The sequence below is a fragment of the Sycon ciliatum genome, chromosome 12 (genome assembly GCF_964019385.1).
Source record: "Sycon ciliatum chromosome 12, ocSycCili1.1, whole genome shotgun sequence".
NCBI classification, from domain to species: domain Eukaryota; kingdom Metazoa; phylum Porifera; class Calcarea; order Leucosolenida; family Sycettidae; genus Sycon; species Sycon ciliatum.
Genome location: NC_088654.1, coordinates 14,793,017 through 14,817,517, shown reverse-complemented (window position 1 = coordinate 14,817,517; position 24,501 = coordinate 14,793,017). Strand labels below are relative to the sequence as shown.

The 24,501-nt window shown below is 47.1% G+C and overlaps 1 protein-coding gene across 1 annotated transcript in view; it reads right to left on the bottom strand.

The window, feature by feature from the left end:
* The window catches only part of LOC135827853 (adhesion G protein-coupled receptor E1-like), a 35,278-nt gene extending 16,171 nt beyond the window's left edge, over positions 1-19,107 (bottom strand). Inside the window, exons 1-3 of the mRNA XM_065340284.1 lie at positions 19,042-19,107; positions 18,380-18,451; positions 4,542-4,616 (exon numbers count right to left, since the gene is read on the bottom strand). The gene's annotated coding sequence lies outside the window, so the exon portion shown is untranslated. The remainder of the gene's footprint in view (positions 1-4,541; positions 4,617-18,379; positions 18,452-19,041) is intronic.
* Between the last annotated feature and the right edge of the window lie 5,394 nt (positions 19,108-24,501).

The following is a 24,501-nucleotide window of genomic DNA, read 5'->3' as shown; positions in this document are numbered from 1 at the left end:
TGTATTACAATTTTTCTTGCTTCGAGTGGTAGTGTCCAAGGAGGAATCTTAACGAGGGAAAAAGGGATTTGCTTCTTATTGTAACGTACACTGATTGGCGAAATGCTGAGCAATAGGGTTCACCTTTTCCAATTGCTTGTTAAGGGGGCAGACTGGTCGTAAAATCCCTGAAAGGTCGAATTTGTAAATTCATATCGAGTGCTACATCAGTTGAAAGAGCATGGATAGCTGCAAAATCTCTATATATTTTGTTTCGATCTGACCATCTGTTCAAGAGGTATGGCCGAAAATGTGCCTGGCAAGGAAAGATATTTTGTTGCACGCTTTCTTTTTTTTACAGCACTGTATTTGAATGTGAGCAGACCGTGCGCAACTTGTCGTATCATGGAAACACGCGAAAGTGTGCAGAATTTTGCTCCAAGTCAAAATCATGTTTTTTGGCCACGTATTGAAGGCAAAAGTCCGCCGCCGTGCAGCAGGACTTTTGCAAGCACCTTCGTGACGTTGCAGATACGTGGCTTGATTATTGTAGTTGACGTTGATTTAGTGACTTTGGCAAGTTTGAGTCGTGTCAAGAAGTCAGGTAGGATTCAGTACTAGGCAGTAGTGAAACGTGAGTGGTAGTCTTTGCCGATTTCTGAGGGTATCCTGGATTCGGTGTGCAGCGCTGTGGAAATGGCTTGCTGTGGAGATCCCAGCACTGGATGTTGTATCAAATGTACGACCTCGTAGCACGTGCTAAACCTAAAAAATCAAAAAATTGACTTCGGTCTGCGGGAGTCTGTGAGAGAACGCCCTACTCCTGCCGTTGTGACAGATTTCAGGGCCACGTTGAGGGGCCCTATCCCACCACCCATGGCTGCTTCTGGACTTTTGTTAGGGTTGGATCCCGCCCACAGACTAGCCCTTTCCCAAAGGTGCTCTTTTAATTCGCTCTTGGTGCTTTTCGCGTCCCTCAAAATATGCTGAAAAGTGCTCTTTTTTTCAGTGAAAACAGGCAAAAAGTGCTCTTTTTCAGTAAAACATAGCCATGGTACATGTTCAGATATGAACTCAAGCTGAGAAATGAATACACACTTTTTTATTTTTTTTATTTATGGGTCCACGAAAGGCAAAACAGGAAGTAAAGTTCAAGAAAACCAACTTTTTACAGCATTGTGTAGGGTACACCAACTTGTTGCCCCCCAGAAAAGCGGCGTGCCAAGGCCCATCGAGCACTCGGAAACCGATTTTAGCACTTTCTCAGCTAAAAAAACTCAAAAAGAGCAATCAATATTCACCAAAAAACGCAATAAAGGGCGAAAGAAACGGGCTTTTCCAAAAAGGGCGAGCACTTTTGGGAAAGGGCGAGCACTTTTGGGAAAGGGCTAGCACGGACAGAATGGCCAAGAAAATGTGAAAAATATTGTATATGCATTTTTTTGGCTCTTGGGTGGCTCGCACCCCGTGGCACTATGCCGGAATTTTCAATTTTTCCGGTCTGGAAAGTAGGCCCTTCCCAAATCGGCCGGCAGAATAATTCTCCGAACAGGAGCCTTTTGAGAAAATCGGCGATCTTTTGGCCGAATTCTGCGATTTTAACAAGAAATCGCCGACGATACATGTTTTGCAGGGTCGTGGGCAACTGGGCATAACCACTCGTGCGCGCCTGCGTCACGGCCCGTGGGCATTTACCAAATCGGCAAACATTGGCCGAAAATAGTGGTTTTGAATAAATCACCGATCTTTGAGACAAATACGCAATTTTCGCACTGAATTCGCCGAAAATTGATGTTTTAGTGCCTCAATAGCATGCAAATACAATTTCTGTAGCCATTATCTGCGAAAGGTGGCTGCGACTTTAGAGCCGAATTTCAACCTTTTACATAATTTTTCAGCCGATTCTGGCGATTTTTTCAGCCGATCGAAAAGCCGAATAGGCCAAAATAAATGGCCGATTTGGGAAAGGCAACCTAGAAAGCCTGTCAGTGAGGCGCAAGAACTTTTAAGGTGGCAGACTACCCAAAAATTAGTTGAAAAATCGAATTTGTAAATTCATTGAGTGCTTCGTCAGTTGAAAGAGTATGAATAGTTGCAAATTCTCTGAAAATTGTGTCCCGATCTGACCCGCCGTTCAAGAGTTATGGCCAAAATTGTGCCCTTGCGAGTTAAGATTGTTTTGTTGCACGCTGTCATTTGTTTGCAGCACTGTATTTGAATGTGAGCAGACCGTGCGCAACTTGTCGTATCATGGAAACACGCGAAAGTGTGCAGAATTTTGCTCCAAGTTCAAAAAGTCAGAAAAATCACGTAAAAAAACACGTATTGGGCTGCACGGCGGTGGGCGAAGCCCCCCGCCACCGTGCAGCAGGACTTTTGCCAGTACCCTCGTGTAGTTGCAGATATGTGGCATGATTATTGTATTTGACGTTGATTTAGAAGAGAAGAAAAGGAGAGATTGAAAGAGAAAGAGAGAGAGAGAGAGAGAGAGAGAGAGAGAGAGAGAGAGAGAGAGAGAGAGAGAGAGAGAGAGAGAGGGGGAGAGAGAGAGAGAGGGGGAGAGAGAGAGAGAGAGAGAGAGAGAGAGAGAGAGAGAGAGAGAGAGAGAGGGAGAGGGAGAGGGAGAGGGAGAGGGAGAGAAAGAGAGAGAGAGAGAGAGAGAGAGAGAGAGAGAGAGAGAGAGAGAGAGAGAGAGAGAGAGAGAGAGAGAGAGAGAGAGAGAGAGAGAGAGAGAGAGAGAGAGAGAGAGAGGGAGAGAGTGAGAGGGAGAGAGTGAGAGTGGGAGAGAGTGTGCGTGTGAGAGTGGGAGAGAGAGAGAGAGAGAGAGAGAGCAAGAGAGAGAGAGAGAGAGAGAGAGCAAGAGTGAGAGAGAGAGAGAGCTGGGAGATAGAGAAGCACAGTTCTCTTGGTGATGGCGACTGCGAAGGATACCAGGTTCTGGGACATGTGGACGAGAATCAGAATATTGGTGGTGATGACAGCAAGGTTATAAGGTAAGCAGCTGAACTCTAATAGACATCCTTAGCAAAAGTACGATAACGCTAACTTTTACGGTACTCACTCCCAGCCGTGACAAAAGACGTTATCGGATAACGGAAAAACGTTACAGAGCTCAAAATAACGGGCCGACGTTCGTTATGGAAATTCTGCAAAAAATGCAAAAAACTCGCATTGTTTTGTAACTGGCGGGAGATAAAAAGCACGTGCAGATCGAGATGAGAGTCGAGATTGCTTCCTCTTGTGACATTTAGCTTTTTTGGCGAGTTTTGCCTTTCAGTTGACAATGTCTGCGTCCTCTGCTTCGTGCCTTTCTCCCTCTATCCCATCTGGGAAACAAAGGACCAGTTCCACGGCACTCCTGAGGAAGAAATTCATCAGCCTCTCCCGGGCCAGACGTGCTGGAGCTGGAGAACCCTTACAGTCTTCGGTGCTGCGTTTAGGAAAGGTTTTCCAAGGACCTGGGAACAGCGAAAACTCATTTTCGCTGTGCTTTTGCTATTCCAGAGTAAAAGACCTCGCCAAGGTATTCTTTCGGAACGACGGCAAACTAATCCCTGGTTCAAAATTTTGAATTTCCCGCACCTGTTTCCACGAAAATTCATATCGCCATGGTTGTCACGACTACTTCGTCTCAACTATAACGTACTTTGTGCTAAGGGAAAAGTTAGCTTGAACGATCCGAAGTACGGAAAGGTTTGCGTTTACGTTAGCGTATTTTTAGCTAAGGATATCTAATAAGAACAGGGAAAGCGTTGGCGAGTAGATTCAAAGTGCATCAGTAGCAGAGAGCCAGTCCTGGGCAAAAAGGTGACGGTACACCTTTTCTTGAAGCTTTGCATGTGGAGCCGGGCGGGTGGGTGTTGCAATAGGTCTGGTAGCAGGGCATTCCACGTTGCGACGGTGCAAGCAGGGAATCCTTTGAGGCAGCTATTCCGGATGTTGGCAGGCAGGCCAGTTGTCATCTGGCATGGTTGGGAATCCTGCAGCTGGAGAGAGTGACGGGTGGGTCTTTTCTCGGGGGCACGGTGAGTGGCTGGTTTGGGCAGCATCTGGTTCAGAGGGCTGGATGCATCCAGATAGCAGAGCTTGTAGGTATAGGCAAGCGCAGCTATCAGGCGACGGAGTGCCAGGCTAGGGAGCCAAGTACCTGCTCCGATGATGCGGAGGGCCCTTCGCTGGATCTGGTCAAGCTTCTTAAGATGGGACGAGGGTGAGCCCAACCACTCTTAGTGACAATACTCGAGTGTGGGTCGCACAAAGCCGTTGTAGAGGCGTTGGCGGCTCTCGACGTCCAGAATGGGAGATGCTCGCTTCAGGAAGCCAATCCGCTGGTTAGCACCGGAAGCTAGGGAGCGGAGGTGGAAGGAGTAGCTCAGAGTGTTGTCGAAGGTGACTCTCAGGAGTTTCAGCCGACTCTCTTGCAAGTGGTACCGCCTCAACCAAAGCGTCCGTGGTCACTGACAAAGGAGCCACCGACTGCAGGAGCAAAGGGGGCGACACATGCATGGTTATGAATTCAGACTTAATTTATTCATTGCTATTCTATCCTTTGAAATGCTTACATTTTTGACAGTTTCTTGTTGGCTGTGAAGAGGTTGTAGGGAAGCGTTTTAAGATTGGGTAATGTTGCCAAACCCCTGAACAACAAAAAAGAAGAAACCACAGAGTTGGCGATGGTCAATTGCAACAACTATCTTACGACCTGACTGCGTGTACTTGCTGCTTTGCATGTGAAGTAAGACAGCGAACTACCGTTTCGACGTTTTCAATTACAAATGCAGCTCTTGGATTTCATTTATATAGTGTGGATACTGCATCACCGCCGCACTATGATTCTTTCTGAATACTTCAAAACACTGGCAACTTTGGCCTTCGAGTGCGCGACGTTATATTCATGGAACGTCAGCACAAATGTCTTTTTTACAAGTACTGTATTACTCTCTATACCTTCTTTCTTTCTTGTAGATCTCTTTCTCTATTTATCTCCCTCCCTAGATGCATTACTATTGATTCCTGGGCGTAGGCTATGATCCCGAGGCCTCCGGTTGCAAGAGCCTTACCCACCACATCGACACATCACCCATACCCCCTTATGGCCTGTACGTTATTATTTTTGTTTTCGTTTTATCACATTGCACATACCTGATAAATAAGGGGCAACAAAAAAATAAAGTAAAAATTTACAATGGGTGTGTAGGCGCTACATGAGCTACGCTCGTGGGTAGTACTGGTAGTATTTATTAATAATAATAATAATTTTTGAACGGATTGGGAGAACTTCAAATACAAAGGATCAGTTGGGGAAGTGAACTGCCTGAAAAGAGAAAAAATCGCCAGACCCACCAGGACTCGAACCACGGTGGTTGGTCCCCTTGGGGAGGGAAAAAGACCCAAGTGCCATCAGTATGTGTGGCACGTGTTGTGAGCTGCCTTTGGAGTGAAAAACTCGTCAGCGCCTTCTAGGTTCAGCCTGGTCCCATAGCTCAGACCCACCAGGACTCGAACCTGGGACCCTGCTTGTCATGAGCATTGCTCTAACCACTGAGCTATGGGACCCGGCCGAACCTAGAAGACGCTGACAGGTTTTTCACTCCAAAGGCAGCTCACAACACGTGCCACACATACTGGTGGCACTTGGGTCTTTCTCTCTCCCCCAGGGGACCAACCACGGTCAGTTTCTGGACCCTACCAGAAGTGAGAGAAAAGTGATACATTTTTGAACGGATTGGGAGAACTTCAAATACAAAGGATCAGTTGGGGTAGTGAACTGCCTAAAAAGAGAAAAAATCGCCAGACCCACCAGGACTCGAACCACAGTGGTTGGTCCCCTTGGGGAGGGAAAAAGACCCAAGTGCCATCAGTATGTGTGGCACGTGTTGTGAGCTGCCTTTGGAGTGAAAAACTTGTCAGCGCCTTCTAGGTTCAGCCTGGTCCCATAGCTCAGTGGTTAGAGCATTGCTTATGACAAGCAGGGTCCCAGGTTCGAATCCTGGTGGGTCTGGCGTTTTTTTCTCTTTTCAGGCAGTTCACTTCCCCGACTGATCCTTTGAATAATAATAATAATAATGAAACTCGGATGTTGAGCCATAAATAAATGTAGAAGAGAAAAGGACATATGGATACGAGTTAAGAGTAACTCTCCATCACTGTAACATGATACTTTATACAGTCAGAAAGTGCAATAACTAGGCACAAAACTGACAGAGTACTGAAACATTCGACATCCTGACACCTAGTTTCAACACATCTCCGTAGCGCTAACCGACAGCCTTCCAACTTGGAAGGTTCAAGGTTATGGAAAGACCAAAGAGGGGAATGTTACAGTGATGGAGAGTTACTCTTAACTCGTATCCATATGTCCTTTCCTCTTCTACATTTATTTATGGCTCAACATCCGAGTTTCATATTGCACACCTGATGAGCCGTCACGAACCATACGGCGAAACGTACGTCGTGTGAAACAACTTGTTTTGTAGTCAACTAGTCCATCACAATGTCATGCGTGAGGAGTACTGTAGGAGTTTGGATTTCGGCTTGTACAATTCGTTTTCGCAAAGCTTCCCTTTCTTTACTTATCTTTGATATTTATGACCCACCCAAGTTGGGTGGTGTGCTGCTTTGCTGCTTCGAATTGTAGTTAGACCGCTTTGTCAAATATCGTACTGGTCTCGTCATCGTCCAGTAACAATCGACATTCTTTGTTCCGTTGGGACTGTAGCTTTTGCTCGTTTTCGTTGCGCTTGCCTTCCCCTCTTTGGTCTTTCCATAACCTTGAACCTTCCAAGTTGGAAGGCTGTCGGTTAGCGCTACGGAGATGTGTTGAAACTAGGTGTCAGGACGTCGAATGTTTCATCACTCTGTCAGTTTTGTGCCTAGTTATTGCACTTTCTGACTGTATAAAGTATCATGTAACAGTGATGGAGAGTTACTCTTAACTCGTATCCATATGTCCTTTTCTCTTCTACAATAATAATAATAATAATAATAATAATATTAACTGGTTTGAGGGAAAGAGACAAACGGGAAAAAGTCTGAAGAAAAAATTGACTGTCACCACCAGGACTCGAACCAGGGACCCTCGCTTGTAGCCAGCGATGCTCTAACCACTGAGCTATGGTGTAGTCGTCATCCCAGCAGAGGCCGTTCAACATTTTCTTCAGACTTCGTAACTCACACTTCCTGTGAATCCACACAGGCGGGTGGGACGCAGCCCTCACTGTAACCCACACACTTCACGTACAAACTAGCACGCGGGGAGCCCCAAGTCATAAAATATTAACTTGTTTGAGGGAAAGAGACAAACGGGAAAAAGTCTGAAGAAAAAATTGACTGTCACCACCAGGACTCGAACCAGGGACCCTCGCTTGTAGCCAGCGATGCTCTAACCACTGAGCTATGGTGTAGTCGTCATCCCAGCAGAGGCCGTTCAACATTTTCTTCAGACTTCGTAACTCACACTTCCTGTGAATCCACACAGGCGGGTGGGACGCAGCCCTCACTGTAACCCACACACTTCACGTACAAACTAGCACGCGGGGAGCCCCAAGTCATAAAATATTAACTTGTTTGAGGGAAAGAGACAAACGGGAAAAAGTCTGAAGAAAAAATTGACTGTCACCACCAGGACTCGAACCAGGGACCCTCGCTTGTAGCCGGCGATGCTCTAACCACTGAGCTATGGTGTAGTCGTCATCCCAGCAGAGGCCGTTCAACATTTTCTTCAGACTTCGTAACTCACACTTCCTGTGAATCCACACAGGCGGGTGGGACGCAGCCCTCACTGTAACCCACACACTTCACGTACAAACTAGCACGCGGGGAGCCCCAAGTCATAAAATATTAACTTGTTTGAGGGAAAGAGACAAACGGGAAAAAGTCTGAAGAGAAAATTGACTGTCACCACCAGGACTCGAACCAGGGACCCTCGCTTGTAGCCAGCGATGCTCTAACCACTGAGCTATGGTGTAGTCGTCATCCCAGCAGAGGCCGTTCAACATTTTCTTCAGAGCTCGTAACTCACACTTCCTGTGAATAATAATAATAATAATAATAATAATAAACAGCTCGCATCTTCCCTGAACCTGTTAGACAGGAGCAGAGTCGACGCATCTGTCAACAGTGTCAAGCCAAGTCGACGCATCTGTCAACAGTGTCAAGCCAAGTAGAATTTATTAGAATTAACATTTTTGTTTCAGAACTAAATATTGCGACACAGCTTTCGGCCATATTTCCACTTTATCACATGGCACGTGATTGTTGCCCGTACTCCAGCGAATCAGCACCTTTCGCGCCGCGGGCAATAATATGCGATATTGCCCGCAAAAAAATAGTTTATTTGCCCGCAAAAAAATAGTTTATTTCAGTGATCGCGTGACTACGACGACTCTGTAGACTGTACGACTCTACGACGAGTCGCAGTGTAGCATTGAGACGAAGATGGAATTCTTTTTGGAGATGGACATCCCGGCAATGGACATGGCCTCGGACGTCTGCCGTGTGGTGCTTGCAGGGATCATTTGTTCAGTCATGTTGGCAGCCTGACCGTCGGTAAGCTTGTGGATAAGATTCAGTTCTGCTCGAAGTGGTACTGTGATCACAAACAATTATTTGAAATAACACAAATTCAACTCAGCGTCGTGCGTTTTCAAATCCTCGCAAAGTCACTGCCTGTGTGTGGTCTTCATGTGCCACGCAAAACTCTTACCAGGCTCATCTGTCCTCTGCCTTCACCTTTGCTTGAACAACAAACACAACAATTCAGGAATGTTTTGCAATGAAAAATACAGCTATCTGGAGCTGAAAAAAAGAAGAAAAATTGTCCTCAAAATTACACACCAGGGAGTCGTCAAATACTTGCACTTGTTGCAGTACTGTATTTGACAACTTCCTGATACACATGTAAACATGAAGAAAATCTTTGTGGTAGCACTCTTAATTTTTCAACTGAAATTATGATTCTGCTGTATTTTATTGTCGTTGCCATGTCTATTGCTATGACGATGCGGTGCCGGCACTTTTTTTCTGTCTCCGTCTTTCAGTACTGTATACTCTCTGATGGCCTGTAGCAGACTTTTTGTTAGGGTGTAGGAGAAATATCTTCATTTTTCCTGTTTTGATAATGATAGCACATCAATATACATTGTGGTCATAATGTGTTGGCATTTGGGCTAATTTCAACAGCAGCCCAATGGTCTGCTCTGTGGGCCATGTGATAAATTTGTTATCGCATGGTTGCTGCGGGCCTTATGGCATATTATTGCCCCTCGAGGTTAGCCCTCGGGCCTACGGCCCTCGGGCTAACCTCTCGGGGCAATAATATGCCATAAGGCCCTTGCAACCATGCGATAACATATACTTATTGCATTCCCAACCACGCGCTGTAAGCCGAACCATACAGACACCAGCAAGGACACTTCCGTTGAGAGATATAATATTGTTCCAAGCCTCTAGACAGCTGTTTCGCTCCCTGTCGGAGCTCATCAGTAGAGGATGATAATGATGATAATGGAGAAATGATCATTCTTTGACGTCGTCAATGTATGGCACCGGAAGAAACTACGTACCATCATTGGTATCACGTATCCACAACGAATCTCGAACACAGCGCTGTATGCCAGAACCGAGGAGACCCCACTATCCCAAGTCTGCAGGCAACGGAGACTTCTGTGGTTCGGCCATGTAGTGAGGGAAGGCGCAGAATCGTCCTCTTTCCAAGCCCTCCTAATCTCAATCAACACAACAGACATATGACGACCCCGCGGACGACCACATCTGAGATGGACTGACGTTGTCAAGAAAGACTTACAATGCATTAATCTCTCGCTTCTGGATGCTGTGCAATCTGCTTCTGATAGAGCTGCTTGGCTCGAAATTGTCAACAGATGCGTAGACCTCATGCAATGAGTGATATGCGAACTGTCATTATTATTTTTATTGTTATCATTTTTATACACCAGAAATGGCGCAAGAGCGCGTTTTCCACATAATTATCACAATGGCATATGCAAGCTGCTAAATGGTAAAGTGTGAGAACAGCGATAAAATATGTTAAGTACGCACTCATTGGAAGAGGAACACACCAACAGGCGACGAGAATCTTACGCGGAATAATGATGCCACTGGAAATTATATGTATGTTATTTATCATTATGATGTTGCAATGTCCATGTGTGCAGGCGAAGGGCGATTCACTGCCGAGATCCCCCAACGCCACAGGCTCCGTTGCCCTTCAGGATTCACACTGACCTGTCCGTCCGTCAACAGGATCGACAGCGGGAGGCCCCACTGATGCCGATGTCAGTGTGCACCAGGAAACTTGTAGTCACGTGAGTGTGATAATACTAGCAGGTCTAGTAGCCACCACTGCCTAACGAGAGGTCAGCTGGGGCATTCACTCCAGTCTGGGCTGCTTGGTCGACGCTTCGTATCAGCAGCTCAGCTCAGTTTGATCAAACATGGATGTTGCAGATGTGTCTTGCTTTTCTCCTTGCTTCTTCACCGACTCGTCTTGGCCACTCTGCTCTGCCACTAACGGCGCATCAAAACTCCAGAACCAAGTATTGCTACAGAGCTTTCGGCCATATTTCCAATTTATTGCAATTCCAACTCATCACAACCACGCTCTGTAAGCCGAACCATACAGACACCAGCGAGGACACTTCCGTTGAGAGATGGTCTTTCATGGGGTGACCATTTTCGTCGAGGAACACGTGCAGGGCATTGGTCGTGTCTTTCCACGACATACATGTGTAAAGACTTTCGACGTCTGCAGTCAAAAGGGAGCAGTCACTCAAGTCATCGTTCGACGGAGTGATCAAACTCTTTACAACATCGTTAGTAGAAGTAAACACAATGCCTGCTGATTTCATGAGACTCTTTATATGGTAGTCGACATAGCGAGAAGCTGGGGTTGTGCAGTAGCCCTGACACGACACAATGGGCCTGCCTTTGACTCCACAGGGCCCAAGGAGCTTGTGGATTTTGGGAATGAGCCGAAACTTGGCTGGCTTGAAAGGGAAATTCGCAAGTAGGGCTTCTGCGTCTCGCCTAGTGACATTATAGCTTGAAATGATCCTCGTTAGCTCCGTTTCGATGGCCTCGAGTTCTGGATTGAGGGCAGTGTCCCGGCCAACGGGGCAACCTATGCCGTATGTTGAGGTGTCCGCGAGCTGTCGGGCTTTTCGACGGCAAATTGATCGGAATTCAGGATACCTGTACCCAGATTTTTGTCTGCGTCACGGACAATGATACGTGGATCCTGTCGCAGTGACAGAACAATATACTGCCGGGCTCTGGTGGTGTTTCGACGTCGTGGCTTGCAGGCGTCGCGCAAGGCGGTCGCCTCCGACCGGAGCTCAAATAGTTTCAGTTCGGTACCATGGAATGCAGGTGGCGGCAACCGTTTACTGGCGATGTGGAATTTCTTTATGGATCCTTTTTGTTGAGGGGGACCGTGTGGACCTTCCTCGATAGCTTCCTTCCAGCGTACACGTCGCTCAAAATGCGCTAAATCAGTCGAGAAATTGTTGTGGTTCGCGAATGAGGATGTGACTCGGAAGCGTGATCCCAAGCCAAGCAGGTAGCGTTGTACATCAGAGAACTCAAAACGGCTGAGGTTGTGAACACCAAAGTTGGTGACAAGGCGCTCATGCGTGGACAAACGCAAATGGAATATCCACCGCAGTCGCAGGTCTTCTATTGTCTTCGAGCGTGCTGGCGGGCAGGTGCCACGTTTCCAGGTATCACTGCGGAGCATGAGCGCCCCCTCACGTGTTTTGGCTGCGCACGTCCATCTTTCACGACGTCGCTGTAGCGACGCACATTGGACGATGGCCGTGGATGTTGTTGCTGCCGTTGTTCTCGTTGTTGTCGTTGCTGCTGCTGTCGTTGCTGCTGCTGCCATTGCTGCTGCTGCTGCTGCTGCTGCTGCCACTGCTGATGCTGCCGTTGCGGCTGCTGCCGCTGCGGCTGATGCCGTTGTTGTCTCGTCTGTCCCTGTTGTTGCCATTCATGAACTTGCCATATGGGGCGGGGTGGTTGCCGGGAAGACTTGGAAGACGTTTTGGCTTTGTTCCGGCTAGCTTGCCGTTGTAGAGGCGGTTTTTGAAGTGCCAACTGGGCAGACACTTCTCTCTGGATTAAGTGTCCAATTTCCTCAGTAGAGGGAGGCACAGTGGTAGCTTGCGTAATCGTAGTTTTGGAATTCTGCTTCTTACGCGATGTGATAAGATCCGTTTTTAGCTTTATGGCAATTTCAGAGGCTTCGGCTTCGTTGAGTTGTTTCTCGAACAAGGCATGGGCCTCGTGGACGAGTGCAGACGAAATATCTGCGGATTCGAACTCCTTCATCAACGCTTTGAAGTCGTGTTCTGCTGTTTCTTTCTTCGTAGTAGTCGCGTCGAGTGACGTTCTGGCTTTTTCAACAGCTTGCGTAGTGAAGGCAATATATTGTAGGGTAGCGGCTTCTGAAGTGAGACGACAAAACTTCTTCTGGACGAAATCCGGGAAGTCCTTGTCCTTCAGTTGTGATTCAAGTCGCTTGACCTTTTCTTTTAGACGTGACATGCTGACGTTGGCATCAGCAATGAGTTTAGAACACCAGGACACATAACAGTGCACGGCCTGGGGCAGGTCGTGGCACAAAACATCCTTGGCGGTGACACACCTCGCCATGGCTCGTCTTTTAGCAAGTGGGGGCGTAGAATGGTCCGTCACGGGCGTCAGGGGCGTTAGAGTATTGTGGTTCCGTTTTAAGCCGAGGGACTTGCCAGAAGTAGACATCCTAGTGAAGCAGCGGCGAAGGTCCTACACGGGAAGTTAAAAACATAACAACCACACACTCACAAGCAAGGAGAGTCCCAAGTTCTTTAACCTGACCCGTTTCTGTGACATGAGTCACTTCATCAGAGGAATGAGGATAAATGACAATATGGAACTCAATATAACCAGCGAACTGGACAGACAGGCGTTGAGCACTGTCGAGTAATTAGCGCGAAAAAGCAATTTAGCGATTTATTATTATTATACGCACGTCCGCGTTTACGTCAACAGTAAGTCCACGTATTCGCATGTGCCAGAAGACAGGCAGAGTGGGCAGGGAGGAAAACAAAAATAAACAAAAATAAATATAAATAAATGTTTAGCGATTTAGCGCGAAAGAAAGCGTGAACAAAACACGGGGTTGCTTGCGAGGCGAAAAAACAAACACGAGGTTAAAGAACTTGGAACTCTCCTTGCTTGTGAGTGCGTGGTTGTTATGTTTTAGACTTTCCGTGTAGGACCTTCGCCGCTGCTTCACTAGGATAACATTGTTCCACACCTCTAGACAGCTGTTTCGTTCCCTGTCGGAGCTCATCAGAAAGCTGACAAGGAGCACTGACACACTCGGCGACCTAAATGTCTCAGTATTCCTTGTCAGTTTTGTGCCATTTTGTTGCACTCGCTGACTGTATAAGATCTGGTTACGTTGGTGGACAGTTAGTTATAACTCGTAACATGTTGTCCTTCTCCTTTTCACCATAATTTAATTGGCTCACCATCCGAGTTGAACTTCTCAGTAGTATTTATTTTTTTACTAGGGAAATCCCCACAGCCAGATTGTAAGTCCTTTTACTAGGGTACCCCAGGTAAGTGAGTGAAATAGAGTAAAGAAAAACGGTGGCTGCATACTGTGCCATTATGTATTGCAACAGAGGCTACCTAGAATACTGTTGAACATTGCAAAGGAGGCTGCCTGGCGGCATGCTGCTGGAAGCGAAATCCAACTGGCAGCAGCCAGGTAGGGCAAAGCATAGAAACCATACCGGACGAAGCATTAGGCAAGGCTAAAGCGAGCGTTTGGACTGTCCCCTGGTCAAGGCATCCGTACAGTTGCAACTTTATCTAACCACAAAAGCTCGACGAGTAGAGGGCTGCGGCGGCCATGCAAACATTAACATAGATAAGGCAAAACGTGTTTAGAGTATACCGGCTGGCGACAGGAATGATTTTGTGGCGCTGACAAATGGTGGATGTTGGGTGGCATGGCGGTTAGACAAATGTTATCCTCAGGCTACGCTTTAAGCATCGAATGAGTTTGTTGTATAGGGTTGCTGATATAATGTGAACGTAGCAGTTGCTAGCATATTCCATGTGGGATTGGATCATGCTCAGGCAAAAGGAACGTTGTGCCCGGGGAGTAATGTGGTGTTGTATTCTGATGACTGCGGCCAGCCTACGGTTGAGATCAGCAACAACTGTCCAGACCTGCTCTTTGAAGGCGAGGTGTGGTCGACTAGCACTCCGAGGTAACGGGTACACTGGGAAGGGGACAGTGGAAAGTTACCACAGAGGACGGTGAAGGTAAAACTGGGGTTGTCTTCCGGTGGACGATCGATAATTGAGTCTTGTCGGGGATCAGCAGGAGGCCCAGTTCCGTGAGGTGTGATTGAACCACATCGACGTTCTCTGATAGTCGGTTCGGTGTCGTGTTGATGCAGCTGCTCGATGTGTAGATTCCTATATCGTCTGCTTTAGAGTATGTTAGATGTGTGAGTTGGTGTGACGTCTGTAACGTGTATTGTGTAGATCGTGAAAGGAACGGAGCCCAGGAAAGAGCCTTGAGAGACCCCGACTACCGTTCACGGAGTCTGCTGAAGCTTTAGTTGAGTGCTTCGTCACTGTGTGTCGACGAGCGCTTAGATAGGAAGCGAACCAAGATAGTGCTGTGCCACAAATACCGCAGGAGTAGAGCTTTTTGATCAGTGGCTGGTGCTTGACCCGGTCGAAAGCCTTAGCTGATGTCCAAGACTAACACTCCGGTGTACTGACCGTCATCCAAACGTTGTGGCCACTTTGATATCACCAGTGAAAGTGCATCCTCTGTGGAGTAATCGGAGTGGTCTACGAACTGTTGGGAAGAACGAATGTTGAGCTGTGGATGGGTGTTGTAATAGCGCTCAAGTTGATGAAGGACGACCTTTTCTAGAAGCTTAGGTACGATGGCGAGTAGAGATAGAAACTTCGGCTTTGAGAGGTGTCCGAATGGTGTTCCGACCAAGGAATTTGTTTAGCAGTTTCCATTGGCGGCCAGGATCATTTCGACAGTCTGAAAACTCCCTAACGAAATATTGGTTCTTTAGGTGCTTGTTAAGCAGCGTGCCTTCTCTTCTTGCTGCTCGGTACTGGTCCAATAGCTGGGTGTCTGTCTGGTTTCTCATAACAGCGTGGTGAAGATATTTGCGACGGGTGAAGAGATATGCGAGCGCTGATATTCACCACGGGTATGTTTTAGGTTTCCGGGTTTACTGGCTGCGGCTAAGCCGTAGTGGACACAGCGTGTTCACTTCCAAGGTACGGAGGACTCCCCGACCAAGGGTCTCGGGATCGGCGTACCCAGCAAGCACCATCGTGGGGCGGGGGGGGGGGGGCAGAGGCATTTCGGGAAGAGAGAGGGAGAGAAAGAGAGAGAGTGAGAGAGAGGGAGAGAGAGAGAAAGAGAGAGAGAGAGAGAAGGAGAGAGCGAGAGAGAGATGGTGCTTTTCTTGTGCTGCTCATGTGCGGTGATGACATGACGGCATAGCGGGGGACACTTGGCTGCAATCTGAGGCAAACCATGGCCACACATTAGCTCGAACAACGCGTACCTACCCCTACCTAGATACGCGTTTTTGATTAAAGATGTGTTTCTGGGATCGACCCAAAAAGGACATGAGTGAAGCCGATCTGAATTCGGCAAGTGTGTTCAGGATCATGTAGTAATGCAATAGAGGCAACAATGTGCGTGCTAGTATCATGAACAGGGCAACCACAGTTGTATTCCAGAACTTGCCTTGTCAGTCTAGATTGATTCACAGGAAACGTGAGTCTCGAAGACTGAGGAGTAGTAGTAGTAGTTTTTATTATTTTACTAGGGGAGTCCCAACAGGCTACTGCCTTTTTACTGGGAACCCTAGGTGAAGTTTAACCATATTAATGAACAGAGCAAGAGTGTGGGCCTGTCGACAGTCAGCTGGAAGAGAGTTCCACCTGCCTGCCGCCAGAAAATAAATAAAGCGCATGCCATACTGCGTAGAAACGAGTGGGAGAACTAAGGCTCTTTGTGCCTTGCCCCGGGTGCATGCCTGGTGACCAGGTGCAGTTGCCCGAAGCTGGTACAAAGACTGAAGAAGAGGACTAGCAAGATGCTGGGCCAAGCAGCAGTACACAAAAACATAGAGCTTGAGGCTAATACGCTGTTCCAAAGAATAGAGGTGATATAAGCGAAGAACTAGTTCAATGGGCGTTGTACGATCGAGTCCAAACACTCTCTTCATTGCTATGTGACTAACGGTCACAATCCTATTGTACAGAGTTGTGCTTAAACAATGTAGGTAAGCATTACTGGCATAGTCTAGGGTAGACTGAATAATAGACAAATAGAATGTTCGCTTTGCATCATTTGTTAAATTTCTACGGCCATGTCGGAAAGCAGCAACTTTAGCAAAAACCGAGTTACACAATTTATGGACCTGTGGCTGGAAGGTGAGATGCTCGTCTATCAATAAACCAAGGTATTTGGCAGTGCTCGTAGGGATAATAGCCTTTCCTTTACAGGTCAAGGGCTGTGGCAACTGCGCTGCTGGCAGGCGTGACCGCTGCAGGATTAGAAATTGCGTCTTGTGGGGGTTCATGATGAGCCCCTTCAGATCTAAATGGACCTCCAGGGCAGTTAGATCGTCCTGGAGATCCTGTACCATAGCAGGAAGGTCCAGTCCGATGATGAAGAAGGCAATGTCATCAGCATAGAGTTGTGACATGCTGTGCCTGAGAATTTCCGGCACCTTGCGAATATAAATGCAAAAGAGCAGGGGACCCAGGACCGACCCTTGCGGGACGCCCCTGGTACAAGGCACAGTCTCACCATGCTCGCCATTGACTATTACTTGTTGACTTTGGCGTGACAGATAATCTGCAAACCACTGCAATACAGTGCCCCGTAACCCAACATCAGCCAGCTCATAGACTAACTGCTGATGTTGAACGCGGTCAAATGCCTTACGCATGTCTGCAAACACTATTGCGCATCGTTGACCATCGTCCAATGCTCGGTTCCATCTATCAATGCAGAGAGCAAGGGCATCCTCACAGTTGTGGTTGGAGCGATATGCAAACTGTTCCGGTGGAAGGGCAGAAAGCTCATTGTGATCACTAAAGAACTCCACAACCTGTCTATGAACGATTTTCTCCAATACCTTGGAGGCAAGTGGCAACAGAGATATGGGACGGTAGTTTGTAGCCGACAGTTTGTCTCCTGATTTGAATAGAGGACAGACATGTGCGTGCTTGTACGCTGTAGGAAACACACCCGAGAGGAGAGACTGGTTGATAATTGACGCTAGCGGGGCGGCAATGGACGCCTTACATGACTTAAACATGTATGGGGGAATGCCATCCGAACCAGCAGACTTGTAGGAGTTAAGATTGGTCAGTATGTCCATAACTGTCTGTGAGGAAGTATGTAGAACTGTCCCTGCTTGGATGACCATAGCTTAGCGTTGCGGGCCGTTACAGAGGGTCCCTGATTCGAGTCCTGGCGGTGACAGTCAAATGTTATTCTTCAGACTTTTACTGCTTGCAACTCTCCCTCAAACCAATGATAACATTTCGTGATTGTAGGAATTGGTGAAGCAAAAACCGTGTACATGAGAAAACAAGTGGGCTTATTCAACTCTGCAGGCAGGCACAGTGGGTTGGTCTAAGACCATGATTAATGAACGAGAGGTACCAGGTTCAAGTCCTGCTTGGAAGCGGAAGGATTTTTCCAACCGTGCTGCGACCCACAGTTAATTGGGAACTCGTGGCCTGGCACGAGTAAATCATGGATGTGGCAAATGGGATTTAGACCTTTGGCCTATGGTTGGTGGATCTGATCTATCCTCCCCCACCGTTTAGGAGCCGCATCTGGCGCCTGATCATGGGGTGGTGGCGTCCCACGGAAGCGGAAAGGTGGTTCTTGACCAGGGAGTTGTACGACTCCTTGTTCTTGACCTGCCCGGTACGCGAACCCGTCGAATTTCTTTTTATTTATTTTATTTTTTCAACTCTAGGCCTACGTTTGACCCGCGTTGATCTGTCACGCAGTCATTTAAGAGTGCGCATTTACATGGCAAGGTGGGATTATTCGGCTCGCCCCGAGCTGAACCTGCTCCACCCTTGAACACCGAGCTTATCCAATCCCCACGCCATATTTCGTCATTATTTTATATGTAGAAAGGAAAAGGACATATGGATACGAGTTAAGAGCAACTCTCCATCACTGTAACTGGATACTTTAATTATACAGTCAGAAAGTGCAATAACTAGGCACAAAAGTGACAAGAGTACTGGTTCACTTCTCGGCACAGATTACTGACGCGGGTAGAAATGAAGTCCTTCTACTTACAATATAGTGAGGCCTGGAACCTTGGACAATAAATCAGCATCGATTGAGCTCGTTGGTGTATGGTCCAATGAACTGAAACGATATTGAAAAAAAGCCACCAGAAGGCCATAGTACGATTTACATCATGAAGACATTTTCATAGAAGGAGGAGTTGGCAATGTTATAATGCGAAAGATGATTCTGGAACTGTCTATGCAAAATCTGTTTGACTTTGCAATACATGCTCCATGAAAAATAAATAGCGACACAGTTGATCAAGAGTTTATAAGCCCCGAAGAGTGTGCAACTCTGCATATGGGGTCTCCAACGGCGTAAACTCACATCACGTATCTCATGTACGGTTTGTACTACGTACTCACAACTAAGGATAGGGTGCGCGCAATCCAAAAATCGGCCATGATTATGCTGGCGAGTTTCATACGCGCAGTGTGTTTCTGCCAGGGAGTGCATTTATTATAAGTCCTCCGCTCGCTAGAAACGAGCTGGAAACGTACAGCTGGGACACTACACCACGTGATGGGAGTTTTCGCCTTTGGAACACCCGATAGAAAGGGTATCAGGAGTTGCACACTCTTGAGGGCTTATATACTCTTGATTTGAGGATGTAAATTTATAATTTCTCCTGCAATTTTAGTCTGCCTGAAAAACTTCTTCTAACTTACAGAAAAGTCAGAAGAGGGACACTGTCCAGCAGTCCTGCCGGTATCAGAAGTCGCGTGTTGCTGTGCAGCGACCTGAATGAAATCAGAAGAGAAGAGGAAAACAGCTAATAACAGCGATTATAGAAATTTGGTATCTAAACGGTCTAGACAGTCATATATACTATACTTCCTGGTGCATCGTTGTCAGCGCTATGTGCACAGAAAATCTTGAGCACAAACAGTACGAATATCTGAACCAGATACGACTGGAATCTTACTAGCAGTTGGGCTTGGCGGAACTAACAAGTCAGGCTACCCAGAATTAATCCGTTGTTTCGGGTCACACGACCGACCGTCTTTTTTCACCCGACCGCATTTTGTTTATAGTGCATGCAAACGTACATGACTAGACTATGTACACGCTATGCATTTCCCAAATCGGCCCGATTTTTACACCTAACCGGCTTTTCGATTGGCTAAGAAAATATCAATTATCTGTACATGTGTCATACTTACAGAAGTTACAGTATAGACTGCAGTACATGTACTCAGCAGTGTTCGGGTTTATTTGTTCAAGTAAATAGTTGACAGTCCCTGTGTTTTAGGACTGTGTTTTGATATAATTTATCTTTCTTTCCTATTCTGCTGTTCCATGCCTGTTAGCACCTCGTTGAAACCGCTCGTTCCTCATTCTTCATTCCATTTGGCCTAAGCGAAGACTAGCCAAGCTTGCTTGGCGATGTCAACGCGAAAAGGTTATTTATTTATTTATTTATTTATTTCTGCCCCTCGTGGCATGTCAAGACAGCCAATTGAATTGAGGAGAGAGTGAGACCAACCACGGAAGAAGAGAAAAAAAGAAAATGAAGAGCACGTACACAAAGTGGGAAGGGATTAGCAACTTAAAAAGCAATAGGATGCTCAGCGAGCTATGCAGCGGAAGTGGTGACTGTGACTTTGTTTACTGGGAGATACTGAAGTGCTGTCTGACGAGGGTACGGAATTTGGGCATATCTGGGGCTTGTCTAACACTGGGAGGCAGTTGGAGCCACGTGGAGTAGGAGGAAAAAAAGGGGAATTTACGAATAGGGTAGACCTAGCTAGGGGGAGACGAACGCAGCTTCGGGTGGTGCCACCTGAATTGAACCAATTAAGGGACTGTAAATGAGCAGGGTGCTGGTCAAGAAAAAATGAATGTGCCAGGGTGCACTTGGAAGCATCAAGGTAATGTTGCAGAGTGGTAGTGGATGCAGCAGCATACAAGTCTAGATTTGTGATATAACGATCAGTACGAAATATGATGCGCAGTATACGGCGATGGAGAACTTCTAATTTACCTATGTGGGTTTTGTTAATGGTGGACCAGGCAGGGAAGCCGTACGTGAAGAGGGGAAGAATGTTTTGATTTATAAAAATTAATCCGGCAATTTTGGGGCAAATGGGACAAGTGACTTGACATTATGCCGACAGATCGGCATACTTTGGACGACACATGATCAGCATGGTGAGACCAGGAGAGGGCGGAATCTATGACAATGCCAAGGTGTTTATGGTGGGGCGCTACAGAGATAGGGTGACCGGAATCATCGGGGAAGTGGAAGATGGGCACTGGATCTGTGGGAGGGGGAAAAAGGAGGAGCTCGGTTTTGGTCACATTTGGCTTAAGGTACCAAGTGCTCATCCAGTGAACAACGTCGTTGATACAGGTCTGAACTTTGGGGTACAGGGTGGCGTGAGATGGGGAGGAAGCAAGGACAGTGGTATCATCTGCAAACAAGGAAATATTGGGAATTGAATAGGGGAGGTCATTAACGTATGTGAGGAGGAGCAGGGGACCCAAAATGGAGCCCTGGGGCACTCCGGATGTCACAGACTCGGGGTCAGATAAGGTTCCATTTACTGTGACGCACTGATTTCGGTCCAAGAGGTAGCTAGTTATCCAGGCGAGTAGGGAGCCGGAGACACCATGGGCACGAAGTTTGGCGATCAGGCCCTTGTGCCACACGGTGTCGAAGGCCTTGGAGAGGTCGAAGAAACAGATGCAGGAGACCTGCCGCTGGTCTTTTAGGGAGCAGTGGTCTTGGATTATGCGGGAAAATTGCAGGGATGTGTTGTCCTTACGGCGGAAGCCAGATTGTGCGGGGTGGAGAAGAGGGGACATATTGTCGTACAAGCGGTCGTACACTATTCTCTCTAGCAGCTTGGAGACGCAGGACAGGAGGGAGATTGGTCGGTAATTAGACGGGTTGTTCTTGTCGCCTTTATTTTTGGACACAGGAATGACAGTGGCTGACTTCCATCGTGACGGGAATGTGCCGGAGGAGAGGGAAAGGTTAAAAGGAATGGAGAGTGGGCGGGCAATTGAGTAGCTCAGTTTCCTGAGGATCTCATTGGTGATCCTATCAGCTCCGGGGGATTTGTTCAGAGGCAGTCTTGCAATATACTTGTGAACAGTCGATGAGGTGATGATCAGGGAGTGCAATGTAGTTGCTGGAGGAGGTATGGAGGAAATAGTGGGAATAGGAGCATCGGGGTCAACCTGTAAGCCAGCACTGACGAAGTGGCGGTTCAATAAGTTACCAATGGATGCCGGAGAGGTGCTTGTTCGACCATTGGGGCCCACCATCTTCGAAGGTATGACCCGGGCGCTGGTAGGATTTCGCAGTTGACGAATGAGCACAGGGAGGGATGGGAGGCGAGGGTTTGTGGGAGATATCGTGGCACGGAGGTTGCGGATGTAGCAGCGATGGCAGGATCTGGAAAGGCTATGGAAAGGCCTCTGCTGGGATGACGACTACACCATAGCTCAGTGGTTAGAGCATCGCTAGCTACAAGCGAGGGTCCCTGGTTCGTGTCCTGGTGCTGACAGTCAATTTTTTCTTCAGACTTTTCCCGTTTGTCTCTTTCCCTCAAATCAGTCAATATTTTATGACTTGGGGCTCCCCGCGTGCTAGTTTGTACGTGAAGTGTGTGGGTTACAGTGAGGGCTGCGTCCCACCCGCCTGTGTGGATTCACAGGAAGTGTGAGTTACGAAGTCTGAAGAAAATGTTGAACGGCCTCTGCTGGGATGACGACTACACCATAGCTCAGTGGTTAGAGCATCGCTGGCTACAAGCGAGGGTCCCTGGTTCGAGTCCTGGTGGTGACAGTCAATTTTTTCTTCAGACTTTTTCCCGTTTGTCTCTTTCCCTCAAACAAGTTAATATTTTATGACTTGGGGCTCCCCGCGTGCTAGTTTGTACGTGAAGTGTGTGGGTTACAGTGAGGGCTGCGTCCCACCCGCCTGTGTGGATTCACAGGAAGTGTGAGTTACGAAGTCTGAAGAAAATGTTGAACGGCCTCTGCTGGGATGACGACTACACCATAGCTCAGTGGTTAGAGCATCGCTGGTTACAAGCGAGGGTCCCTGGTTCGAGTCCTGGTGGTGACAGTCAATTTTTTCTTCAGACTTTTCCCGTTTGTCTCTTTCCCTCAAATCAGTCAATATAATAATAAGAAGAATAAAATGTCCAAATTCGGCCATATTATGAGCCCCAAAGTCAGAATTCGGCTCAAAGCCGTACTTAAAAAAAACACCCCTCGCGACATACATGCACGTTTATACGCACGCTGTAGAGGCACTAGAACAGGAATTTCAGTGAGTCCCTTGCTGTGCTAGTGGTGGCGGAGGCACGCCTTCAGTGAGCCTGCAGTGATCCTACTGAGTGACAGAGTCTGTATAATCGTGACTGTATTTGATGGTTCGTTTTATGTATTATTGTGTTGATCCTTCACAAAATGTGTTATTTTGCCCGTACAAGAGGCTCAAGGAGTTCATTCCCAAAAAATGATGTAAATTCGGCGCAGTTATCGGCGATTTCTTCACAGCCATTGATTTCGGGGTCTTTTCCCGCTGATCGTTTTCGGAAATGCTAAAGTCGCAGTCATCTTTCGCAGATAATGGCTACATAAATTGTATTTGCATGCTGTTGAGGCACTAGAACATCGACTTTCGGGGAATTCAGTGCGAAAATTGCGTATTCGGCGAGAAGATCTGTGATTTCTATAAAACCACTGTTTTAGGTCAATTTTCGGCCAGCCGGTTGATGCCTAACACACACCACTCCAATCATGGCAGTCCTGGCATCAACATCAGAAGGAGCCAAATGACAGGATGCGGCGCTTGACGAAATTTCCTCTATCTCCTCAATCGGTCCTGAAACAGCATCAGCTCCGACACTGCGTCGCTCATTGACAGAAGTTTACAAGGTGAGAGCTGCTCGTCATACTCGTTTGCCGGCGAGGCCAAGATCTGGTGCTGAAGGGGACCTGGATCTGGTGGGACAATGGCTGCGTTGCATCGTCTACAGTCACATTTGATCGACTGGCTTGATGGACAAAAGCTATTTGATATCCACAATTGTACATGTATGCACATGGTCGTAACCAAAATAAAATAAAATAAATAAAAAATAAACCCGATCGACCGACCCTGGTACGAATGAATGAAGTGACCCGAAACAACGGAATAATTCCACGAGACACAATTATTCGGCGGGAAGTACGGCTATAAGCGTCTTGCATCGGACTTGTGCAATCCAATGTTTGGTCACTGAATTTACATATGTACAAGGCGATATTTTGATGGAAATCGATAATCGCATTACAAGCGACAAAAAAAGAAGAAATAATTACTCACAATACCGTCAATTTAGGCAAATCTGCAAGCAGGTCGGATGGCAATGATGTTAGCCAATAGTTGTATGTCAAAGATCTAATATAGTAGGATAGAAAAATCGCAAAGAACACACAAGTATGGACCACAAGGTCAAGATGATACACAGGCACACATGTATCATACTGGCCTGCCATCAGTAGATCCAAATATTTTGTTAAACCCTCTAGCATTATAGTTATACACGGTGATATGACCCCAGAACTCTTTCTCTCTCTCGACTCGAATCTTTGGACAGATTCTCTCGACTTATGCCTCTTCACCTCTGTCTCTCTTTCTCTCACTCACGCATCTGTCTGTCTGTCTCTCTCTCTCCCCGTCATTCCTCCACCCACCCACCCCCATGGTGCTAGCTGTATACGCCGATCCTGAGACCTTTGGCCAGAGGCGTCCTCCGCACCTCACCAGCGCAGCTCATGTAGCGCCTACACTCCCATTGTTCTTTTTTGTTTTGTCTTTGTGTTGTTGTTTCACCTTCTTCCGTAGGTACGTGCAATGTGATAAAAAAAGCCTTTTGGCCTAAGCGAAAATTAGGCAAGCCTGCTTCACGATGCCAACACGACAAAGCTGGTGATAAAAATCATAATAATCAATTCGCGCCTAGTTATGCTTCCCTATAGGTGGAAAAGGGTCGATGGTCACTATCCGTCAGCAATTCAACACTATCCACCGTCACAGATGATATCTAGATTGTTGAAAAGCTGTATGAAATAACAAGTGGGTGCCAACGAAACTGTCCCTTTTTCATGTAATAACGCATTTTGCG